This window comes from Lissotriton helveticus, chromosome 8 (assembly GCF_964261635.1).
Source record: "Lissotriton helveticus chromosome 8, aLisHel1.1, whole genome shotgun sequence".
Taxonomy (NCBI): Eukaryota; Metazoa; Chordata; class Amphibia; order Caudata; family Salamandridae; genus Lissotriton; species Lissotriton helveticus.
The window spans coordinates 719,522,490-719,534,648 of record NC_136069.1 but is presented as its reverse complement, the minus strand read 5'-3'; the positions used below and the strand labels follow the sequence as shown (position 1 = coordinate 719,534,648).

The window sequence follows — 12,159 nt, the reverse complement described above, 5'->3', positions numbered from 1 at the left end:
CCTCGACTCCTCCCTCTCCATGTCTAAACAGGTCAACGCCGTCTCCTCCTCCTGCTACACCACCCTCCGCATGCTCCGCAGGATCTACAAGTGGATCCTGACCGAAACAAGAAGAACGGTGACACAGGCCCTTGTCAGCAGCAGACTGGACTACGGCAACGCACTCTATGCAGGAATCCCAGCCAAACTCCTACGACGACTACAAAGCATCCAAAACGCCTGCGCCCGACTGATCGTCAACGTCCCCCGCCGCAGCCACATCACCCCCCACCTGAGAGACCTACACTGGATCGCCGTCGACAAGAGGATCCCCTTCAAGCTCCTCACCCACGCACACAAAGGACTCCACAACGCCGGACCAGCCTACCTGAACAGCAGACTCCGCTTCTACACACCCACCCGCCAGCTCCACTCCGCCAGCCTTGACCTCGCCGCTGTCCCCCGCATCCAATGAATAACCTCCGGCGGCAGATCCTTCTCCTACCTCGTCGCCAAGACCTGGAACACCCTCCCTACCCACCTACGGCAGACCCAAGACCTACTCACCTTTAGAAGACTCCTCAAGACCTCGTATCTTCGACCAGTAGCAGCACCCCCTCCCCTCATCGCCTTGAGACCCTCACTGGTAAGTAGTGCGCTTTACAAGTACTCTGATTGATTGATAGTAATTTATACTATTCCTAAGTCCAGCGCTCCATCAAGCGCAAGTTGTAAAACGACTTGCGATGTAAAACCATGCGTGGTAACAACGCGGACAATGTAACGTCCACTTTGTAAACTCTACTGCGGGGAAATAGATGGCGTAGTAACGTCATATATTCAACAATGCCTCTTGGTCCATCTTCCAGACAAATATTCTAACCACTTCAGTGACCCCCTTCCCTCCAAACTCCTCAATGAGCCTATACACCTCATACTCCCTTTAAGGACCAGGATTATCAATGCCTCTCACACAAGGCTCCTTTCTGGACTGTCTAAAAATTGTCCAAGTTACCCAGTCTTAAAACAGCCCAACTCCGACCCTTCTGATCCCAACAACTACCACCCTATCTCCAGCATCCCTACTTTAGCCAAGCTCCTGGAAAAATGTGTTCATCAGCTATTCTATAATCCCATTGCACAATCCCAGCTCGTCAATCATTGCCAATCTAGCTTCAGACAGGGTCACAGTACTGAAACTGCCATGTTCCACACTGTTGGTGCCCCTTTTCTCAACCAAAATGAGTCCTGTTTACTAATCCTTCTTGACCTTTTAATGCTATTTGACATGGTCAAACACGAGATTGTCATGAACAGCTTACAAATCAGGATGGGTCTCTCTGTGTTAAAATAGTTCTCCTCATTCCTACAAAATAGATCTCAAAGAGTCCTGATCAACCACGCCCTATCCGACCACTGATGCAGCGAGTTTCCAGATATTCTCTGTAAACCATCACCTTAACCCAAGGAGCTATTCTCAAATTACTCATCCGTGGGCCCATAACACTGTAAATCATTCATACACATTTACCCTGCTCCGAGGTTTCGGTGAAGACCAAAGGAGAGCTGCTAGATTATAGCGGAGTGTCTAAAACTAAAATGTTAAACATTATTTACATCTGCAGTTTAATTTCTAATACCAGGGTTTTGATTTAAGAAGACCTTAAAACACTCCACCATTATTTGTCAATGGATCAGCTAGTAAAAGTTAACAATACCTGCTTAATTCTCCATTTATTTAATTTTTGTTTAGAGATTAAATCTCCTAGCTTGACCTCTATGTTTTATTTCAAAGAAAATTGTATTATACATTAATAACCCGAAAGAAAAAGTTTAAAATTCAAAACATTCATTTATTAGCATGACCGTTTAGAAAATAAGAAAAGGTCAATATTACCAAAATGTGGAAACGCAGACATCAGCATAAGACAGAATAGTTCCCAAAGAACACCTCTCTATATCTCTCGATGTTCCCCTCTCATAGGACTCCGCACCCATTCAAAAGTTAAAGTTCAAAAATGTCAAGTCCCTGCACCGTAGGGAAATTGCGCAGTACAACAGCATATCGGGATGCAAAGATTAGATCGAAAAGTAAGCTTTTTTCATCGTCCCAAATGTCCTCTTTTATACCCTTTTTCACTAACTTATCTATCTGAAATTTGAAACTTTTAGGGTTCTAGACTGTCCGTGATTGGTCACTTAAGGGGTGGATGAGCATCACCTCATTGCATTACTGTTCAATTTCCGCAGAGTCATCGTTATAATTGAAAAAATAGTAAGCCCATTGTTCATGTCATGCTTCTTCCGTTGTGTCCTTTAATTTGTTATTCAATGCCTTATTCCCACGTTCAAGATGCTGACATTCAAAAAGTTGGCATCTGTTCCAAGTGGCAGGCCACACTGTCCTTGGCCCATTCTGTACAGGCACAGGCAGCTCGCGTTTCTCCCCGCGCATGCTCACTTCCTCACAAACTCGGAGTCGCAGTCAGCCTCAATTTTCTTTATGCCACGTAGGCCACAATTTAGGAACTATTATAGAAACAAACACAAATTTGAGAAATAAAGCCCTTCTGTTTACCTCCCCCTTTCTAATAGTATCCCAGTTAGTATCTACCTAGCTTTAAGCAACATATATGCGTGATTTTACTTACTTCATGATTTATGCCACAAATAAACAGACAGAAAGCACATCCATGCAATTTTCAATTAGATTATGACAAATGCGTACTTTTTATGACAAAATGCATAATAGATTAATAAATTACGCTTGGCAATTACATGCAATTTAGTATCCCATGTGTATTTGTGTAGGTGCATTCTATTATATGTTGGTTAATTTTAAAACACACTTTTAATACAAGTTACTATTATGGAAAATTGACTTTACAAGGGGTATACAAAAATGTTTGTTTCCACCTTGCTCCATCACCACACGCAAGTCACAATTGGTCTACCTCAACGTTCGTCGCTTTCCACCACCCTATTCAAAATGTACATGGAACCCCTGACCAAAATCTTCAAACTCTCTAACATCTCCAACCATATGTAATTTCTAACTCCCAAGCACACGTATATTCATAAGATTGATTTCACTTATTCAGAATTATACAAATGTCATATGCAAAGAAAATGTGAGTCAACAGTTCCAATTTTCAAATCATGTTCTTGTCTTGTTTTAATTCGGATTTCTTCCAAACAGCAAACAACAGCCAGCGTGTTTCGTCGCTACAGATAGTAGTGCCGCAACTTTCTCAAGGCTGCATAAAATAGACATACAAAATTGTATAGTATTTCTTCCAATCAGTAACTTTCAATTTTACCCCAAGCAAAAAAGTAAAACACTGTATTAACAAGACCGTACACCCGTTGCGGTATAGCCATTAAATGGCCAAATTGTTGTTCATATTTTAACACTCATTACAATCATGTTACGACTTGTATATAGTCTAACCACATAGGATGGAAAGAACGGAACCATATGGTTCCAAATGGTCCATAATATCTCAACCTTACTACCCAGAAAAGCGAAGTTAGGGGCCATTCTCAGAATTCAGTGATAAATGTATTGGTATGCATGCACCAGTATACGAGAGGTCCCAAAAGTAATTCGATAGTTCATGCAAGAAGGATAAAAGACTAGTAATGAAAGGAAATGCGAAATGCGAGGACAAGAAAGGTTCCGTTCAGTATTCGCTAGTTGTTAATCAATGGAAGGATAAATAACGATACCTAAGAATTTCTGTCTCGTGCTCTGTAAAGAATAAAAAACTAAATTGTAGAAGATTTCTAGAGATAAAATTTAATAGAGTAAAGACCAAAGATTAAAAGGTCACCAACTTTTTGTGTGGTGATATTTCCAACCCACACGTGGGTTCCAAATGACGAAAACGCTATATATGCGTTGATTTTCTTCTATTCTGTGTCGAGTCTTTAATATTAATTTCTAAAGTTTAAGAAGTCATATATTTAGTATCCTCTTCTAGCGTTTAGTAGATTACATAGTTAATATCCACGTTTCACCCCAAAATTTATTGGAAATGCATGTTTCCATATACGCGCGGTCTCAATAATTGTGTTCAACTATATTATAACGTCACATACTGAGTAAAATACTACTAGGTTAAGGAAACTGCTCACTGAGGAAGTCGGACATGAAGTCACTTTCTGATATTATAAATGGTAATTTTATTCCCCGATATTTATATGCGTCCCCTATTCCCACATATGAATTACTCAATTAAGCCAAACGTTAAAACGACTTAATATTGGGTAATCCCTTACCTATTGCCCCAGCTAGAGTAGTGCTGCTCCAAGGTTTCCCATCGCCATGTGTGTCTCGCGTCTGCGGCCCAGGTGTAGTCCGCTTCTAATTCAAACAGACATTCCTCTATCCACGACCCTGAGGTAATACTCGGAAGTAAGGAAAATCAAAAAAGGACTGCAAGCTAACTCACTGGAGCGGCCATATTGGTGGTGGTTTATTAAATTAAATTTCTTATAATAAACATCATTGATTACGCGTCTTATATAGTTCCAATTGCAAAACGAAATAGTGTGTTCTCGGCTCACGCTCATAAACGCTCAATCGTTGCATTTAAAAGATCAGTAAAAGGATAACTCTTATAGTTAGATTATACCTAACCATCATTTTAAGAGGCGTATAAGTTCATATCCTAATATCCAAAGAATGACTATCGTGCCCTTTGTTTTTTGGAACCTCAAGTCAAGAAATATTGCATCTATCTTTACTTGTGTATGTAATTTAAGTCAGAGTAAACTATCATTAGAAGCTTTTCTGTAGTTAAGTAAAGGAAATATTATTAACTCGGACTTAAGATGTTCCTGAGTGTGCGTCCCCTCCTATAGGTTATTGCTGGTCTTTTAGTTACATATTTCTCCAAGCATTTATCTGTTTGGAGTAAATGCCAATGTTTATTCAAAATCCTACTCAGTATTTTGGACCAGTCATTATATCCCGTGATTAATCTAATTTTGTCCACCTCCTTGTCCTTCTTTAGGGAGTCCTTTAATGTCTCATCACGTTTAATTTTGTTGATCCTGGATTCTGCTTTCTTTAGTATGGTTTTGTCATAACCCCTATTAAGAAATCTTTGCAGGGTTCCTTTTTTCTGGTCATCAAAGTCTGTGTTTGTGCTGCAATTACGCCTTATTCTCATCAGTTCCCCATACGGGATTGCATTTATTTGGTGTGGCGGATGCGCACTCGTTGCGTGCAGCAGAGAATTGCATGCTGTTTCTTTTCTGAAAGTCCTACTCTCAATTTTACCCTCCTTTATAAAAAGTTCGACATCCAAAAAGGAAATCCTATTCTTACTGTATACCGAAGTAAAGGAAATGTTTAAGTCATTACTGTTCATGTATTCAATAAAGCCAATAAGCTTGTCTTGAGAACCCGTCCATATCATTATGCAATCATCTATATATCGTCCCCAGTATAGAATTGAGTCATTCCATGGTTGGCCTTCAAGGCCCCAGATCCTTCTCTCCTCCAGCCAACCCATGAATAGGTTGGCATACGAGGGAGAAAACCTGGAGCCCATTGCCACTCCTTGTTTCTGTCTGTACCATTTTTCTTTAAAAAGGAAAACATTGTTGTCAAGGATCACTAACGAACAAAACACATTTATAGTTAAACAATGTACTTTTATAGCTACCACTTGAAATTAAAAAAGAATTCTCATGTCCAACACACATCCCCACTTGAATCTCATCACACTAACAACCAATCACAGTCAAGCACAATACATCAATAAGAAACACACACCCACAAACTATTTCCTTGCTTTCACTGTCATTGAAAGTGTTTGTGGGTTTGCCCCTTCCTTTGAGGAGGAATAATTTGAGGAGATATCACTTCACACCTGATGTCATCTTGGACATGGTTGTTGCAGGGACAGGATCTTCAAGCAGGCTGCCCCCAAGCTATCCCAGCATATGTGAAAGTGCTTGCTGCTTTAATTTTTTCTCACCAGAAGATCAGTCCATAAGTGTCCTGTTGCATTGTTGGTATCTCACAATCCAGCCAGTTCCGAAGTTTTGTCCGGAGATGGATTTAATGACTTCAACACAAGCACCACACATATTGCACGTTTGTATGCATACATAATGAACCCCAAGTACAGATGGGAGTGTATATATTTTTTTGCCATTCAGGTGATGCAGCTTATGCGTTCTCCCAATCTCCTCACACCTTGCAGAGTTCCAACCACAGTATCTCAGCAAAGGTACATTAGGGCACACATTCATGCCAAACCATTATAGAAGGCACTTTAAGCCACAATTTCAGATGTCTTGGGCATACAGGGGACTGCTGGTGTACTCCCCTGAAGTTGTGTGCCAGATTATTGTAGCCTGTTGTGTGCTGCACAACATTGTGGCACAAAAGAGTTTACACATTGCTCTGAACCCTCACCTACGTCAACATTCAGGTATTAGGGGCTCTGAACTAAACAGAGGCTAGGATATGCAGGTGTGTGATCGGCTGTAAACCCCTTTTTAGGTCTCGCCTACGCAGCGCGCATGCGTTGCATAGGAGAGAGACCTGTAAGCATCGCCACAGCTTTGGGGGCAAAAACGTGCACGCGTTACATCTTGCACATCTTGGCGATTTCCTTGCGGGAGCGCGCAGCGCCATATGGTGGAGCCATATGGTCACACGCTCCCGCAAGGGAATCGCACAGGCCCCCTCCTCTGCTGCTGCACGAGGCGCACGCTTTTTTTCATGCAGATCGCTTTGACGTCTGCCCGGCTTTACTGCTACAATGCTTCTTTTATTTTCTCTGGGGAGGATCGTCACAACATTGAGCCTATAACGTGAGTCTCGCCCTGCATTTAATCACCTGTCACCACAGTATCAACATGGAAGGTGTACAGGGCACGGGTACAGTCCCCACTGTGACTCTGGTGCTGATGCAGGCATGCGAAGAGGGAGAGAACTCAGGGACCCAGGGTAATCCATCTGTGCAACAGGGAAACCTGGAAATACAGCAGTGCACGATGGACATGCAACAGAGCAACATAATCTTGCAGCGGGGTTCACAACAGGATAGTCCGGATTTGCTGCAGCAGGCCACGGCTGGCAATGTGATCGTTCAACAGGGCAGCATGGATCTGCAACAGACTACCTCTGGCACGCAGCAGGGTAGCCCAGAGTTGCAGCAGGGCAGCCTGGAGCTGCTGCGGGCGTCGCAGGTACGCTTGAGTTGGCAGGGATCCGAGTATACTACAGCATGGTGACCCCCGGGGACGACTAGCTAGAGGACGAGAGCAAAGACCCAATGGAAACCTCGGACCCCCGGGAAGGCACGACCAGCCTGGAGGAATTGGAACTAGTGTTAGATGAAGAGTGCAACTCCGGAGACAACAAGAACATTACCAGAAGCTGCACCTAACCGGGCTGCCCCGAGACCTGCGTGCAGTGTGCTAAGCAGAGGAAGCCCTGGATGTGCAAGAAGCACCGCAACAAGATGTACAAGGACACGTACAAGAAGAAGAAGAATGATCAGGCGAGGACGTGCACCAGCAGCAAACTGGACATGACGTAAGGCATCATTTACAACCACCCCTGCCTCTTTGTTGCCTTGTCAAACAAATGCCAATACTGATAACCATTCAATCTTCCATTCAGATCCGATTATCACACACCTCGATTGTTATGATCATTTGATTGTTAATTCAAAAAAGTTTTTTACTTTGTGTTTTTTTATGTATAATTTTTTTTTTCTAAAAACTACATTAATCACAATTTGATACAATTCATTAACTCAATAACATTTCATAACAAAGGGACACAACACTTGCAATATGTACAATAATGAACAAATCACACAGACAATACACACAACAAATAAGACATCATAATTCCCAAAAAAATATTGCTCTGGTTCTGTGCAATTAAAGTTGTTTCTGGATACACTACAATCCAAAGAAATATTTCACTTGATTTAAAAAAAACTAAACAGTGACCCTTCTGAGCTCACACAACAACAGTCATGAATCTCTAAATCAATTGCAAAATGAGCAACAGTGGTATTGCATGTGTAGAACACTTGTTTGGTTATAAGAAACAAGCATTAGCATAGCCAATAGGTCTCGCCTTTGGGAACTTATATGTGTTTAGCCATGCAACAGTTGATGTTGATGCCCCAAGGATATTGTGCTGGATAACTAAACCCTTAGAAGGTTCCAAAGGAGAGACCTATTGGCTATGCCAATGCTTGTTCCCTTGAGCAGCTAGTTTGGTTACTCCTTTAATGTGGTTGGACAGTCTGGTATCAATGATGAATGTTCGATAATTAACAACTTGTCATTAAATGCCATCCTGAGACCGCTCTGTGCACATTGCTTATTGTTTGTCACATTAATGCCTTGCTCGAATCTTTTTTTTTTGTTTAATGCTTTTGGTTAATTTAATTTGTTATATCACATGTTTTAGCATGTTAGATTTAATCTTTTTACATGTTTACCCAGTTTATGTAGTATATTGCTGGCATAATACAGGTACAGTATCTCCCTTCCGCACACTCTCTACCCAGTGTGCATAGGATTTTCTCTGTACACAGGGAAGAGTCTACTCACTCAGAGCAGGGATCTCCACCTACCACAAAAACAGAAAAAGTAAGATATAGGCAGAGGAAGTCAGCCAATTAAAAATCATTTTTAGTGCTGGGAGGACCTTCTTTGGGGGGACTGTATTAAGACCCAGAACAAAATTAGTTTGTCCTTCCAGTCACATACACAGCACCCCTGCATTATACCACCACAGGGAAGGAGTCTCGCCTGGCCATCCCTCCATGCTCAGCTGGAAGTACATGTACATTAGTATCTGTCACATCATTTGTCAAGAGTTCTGATTTAGATGTCCTCTAAACTTTAACATAACCTGTCTCATAGCTGCAGAGTTTTGCAGGTCTATGCATGAGTATGTAAACCATTACTGGTTTTTCTAAGAATACTGGGACTTAAAATCCAGAACTCGGACTGGATGTAATATGATTTCAAGTACAATATCTTAAAATAAAAGAATGGGACAGGCCAAACTAGCACGTTTGCACTTATAAACTATGAAGATATGTTGATTTTGTAACTTTAACCTTTAATTTGTTTGGAAATTTCTGATGTCCCTATGTACTAACATGCATGTTGTTTTGGCTGTTGTGTTTGTAATCACCACTAATTAGTTTGGAAAATATGGTAAAGGCTGACAGTGTGTTACTATACCTTATTTCAGACACTACATGCATAGCACTTTTTGGGAGAGCTCACACATTTTACAAATAATGAGATACAAATATTCCATTTACATAAATATTAAGGTACACATTTAGTGCATTGCTTTGTAGTGTGCTTCATGGATCCTGTTTTACATTAACACCATGCGCGCTGCGGGTTTTCCCGCTGTGCGCTGACTTTTTAAAAAACCCGCGGTTCATGATGAGCTCAGCTCGTCGTGAGCGTACGAGAGGCGTACCTCATGACGAACTGGGCTCGTCATGAGCGTCGAAGGGGTTAAGGTAAACAGTGCCTGCCCTCAATTTTCGTACCCATTCGGAAATTGTTTTTAAATAGTTAAAGTGAAAACTTCTCAGTCTGAACAGGCTCTGGTCGCGGGAGTGGGCACCACAAGCATGGGAGAGGAAGACATAGGTTCTCCTCCTGGCCTACAAGAAGAACTTGCAGTACTGTCCATAGAGCAGGCCCCAAAACAATATGGGCCTGCCCCAGCCCCCCCCTAACTAATGAAGCCCCATTCCAATGGGGCCTCCAGCTGCACCCCCTGCCTCTTCTCCTCCCAGTGGCCACCTAGGAGATCCGCAGTCGAGGGCCTATTCTCCCCCAACACACACACTCCTCTTGTGATGGCCAATTCATTCTCTGTGTGTCTTTTCTCATGGCTGCAGTGAAGGAGGTCATGACATCCTTTATTAAAGCTCAGAGAGCGAACTTCTAGGACTTAATGGGAGAGCTCTGGATGCACCAAGAGACTGTCTGTGGGCAGATGTTAAGTTTAATTGTCGCCATGGCCACCTTAACAGCAGCAACAGGGTCTCATTTACCCACACAACCCTCCCACTTCTTGTCATCCTGCCTCCCAGTTTGTCTGTCATCACTGTTTACCCTGTTACCCCTAGTGGTAACTGCTCCATGAGGTGTTTGGTCCTGCATCAAGCAGCCATTTATTGTCTGTGGCTGAGGAGATTTTAATATTATTAAAACAAAGTGAGGATGGCAAGTGACTTTTCCTGCCAGGCCAAGACCCTATTTCCCATCAAACCTGTGCCTTGAGGGGCTGACTTTATGTTTTATTTTGACCATGGACCCTTACTTTGAACTAAGTTTTGACTTTGGAATTTTTAGTTATTCCCTTTGTATTTAGACTACTTTCCTAGATGCTGCCTGAATTATTGCTTTTTTAGGCAACCCCCACCAAGATTGAAATCCGATTCTATAAGAAGAGTTTATTGGTGTTCATTTTTCATAATCCTAAGGATAGTTATTTTAATAAGTCAATAGTTGATTTTGTATAAAGAGATAATTCTGTATAATGATTTGCTTTCCTCAATAACCACTCTTTCAATTATTATGGATAATGTTAGAATTATCTTTGATGTAAATGTCTTGCTAATTTTAAACATGCTTTACATATGACTTCTTCACAAAAAATGGCTTAGCCTGCAAAATGCACATAGAAGAAAACAGATATACAAATGTAGGCTTAACACTAAGAAAAAGCAATCACAAAATCTAAATGACAACACAGATTTAAGGTATATATGTGTAAGGATATTTATTTCAAGATAATGTTTAGAAAACAAAATTATACAGCAATTACAGGGTTTTTCTCCAACTACTTCGCCTACGCAATGGTGGTGGTGAAATTCTTCTAGGCTGAGCGTGTTCTCGGAGGTTGGGCAGGTCGTAGGGCGGGTGGGATGGTGGGCAGCGGGCAGGGCAGCTGGCAGGGCAGTGCAGGTTTGGGCAGTTGGCATTGCAGGTTGGGCGGGTAGCTGTGCAGTTGGATGTACAGGTGGCTGTGTAGATTCTTCAGCATGTGTTGCCTGTGAAGCTAGACTTTGGCAACATTTGCTCATGGCCTTCTTCATCTCCATGGCTAAGGCATGGTGTCTTGACCTTGCTTCCCCTTTTGTTATTCTGGATGAATCTGTCATTTATCTGCAACATTTCATAACATTGTTCAAGGCACAGGCCCTGGAAATCATCTGAGACAGACCTTGAAGTGAGTCTAAAATTTCAGACAGGGGGCATAGCCAAGATGACGGCGAGGTAAGACGCTCCTCGCTGTCTCTCCCACTCGCCGCCGAATTTGAAGCGGCTTCCTCGGCGTAGCATGGCCTCCAAAGTGCCGAAAGAGAGGCAAGATCCCTGCGCACAGATTCCCTGCACAGTGGATCCAGAGACAAAAGCAAGCAGCGTCGCAATCAACTGCGACAGAACGCGAGGTAGCGGAAGCAGCAATGGCCGGAGCGACGTCCTAGGCCTGGAAGCACTGCAAGTGCCGGAGGCATTGCATCGAGAGCTCCGAGGAAGTAGCGGTGAGGTACAGGCTGCGGGCTCCGGTGAAATACACCTGGAGGGGCAACTGGGAGAGGCCTGAGGGCATTGCTGCATGGGTCAGGAAACTAGACAGAGGAAGGGCCGAAGACGGCTCCCCGCCTAGCCCACAAGCCGCACAACAACCAGCGCATATGGTTCTTGGCTGCTGGAGGGGCCTAGACTCACTGAGCTGACGGGCAGAGCATGGTCGCGGAGACAACAAGGTGATCTCCACCACGAGAAGGACTTATGTGCCCAGATCAGCACCATCAGAGACCATTGAGAGCCCCTTGAAGCGGTAACAGCCACGCTCTACGGGCCGGGGGTCACGGCAGAGGGCTTAATAAACACGACAGGAGAGTGACCGGCCCCCAAGTGATGGTTGTGGAACGACATTGGAACCTGAGATAGAGGGCCTCGCTGACCTACCCCTGCATTTAGAAACTTCAAAGGAAGAGAGTGTGGTCGGAGAGCCGGGCCTTCCCAGTGTGCAGGCCCAAAAATCTTTTAGGCAGCAAAGAACCTGCGCAAAGGGTGACGGAGCAAGACCCAGAATCAGCCGGTGTGGGTGAAAGGGAATAACAATGACCACCGGAGTATCTTAGA

The 12,159-nt window shown here is 43.1% G+C and overlaps 1 pseudogene; it reads left to right on the top strand.

The window, feature by feature from the left end:
* The first annotated feature begins 6,858 nt into the window (after nucleotides 1–6,858).
* Nucleotides 6,859–7,544, top strand: LOC144773793 (uncharacterized; annotated as a pseudogene).
* The last annotated feature ends 4,615 nt before the right edge of the window (nucleotides 7,545–12,159 follow it).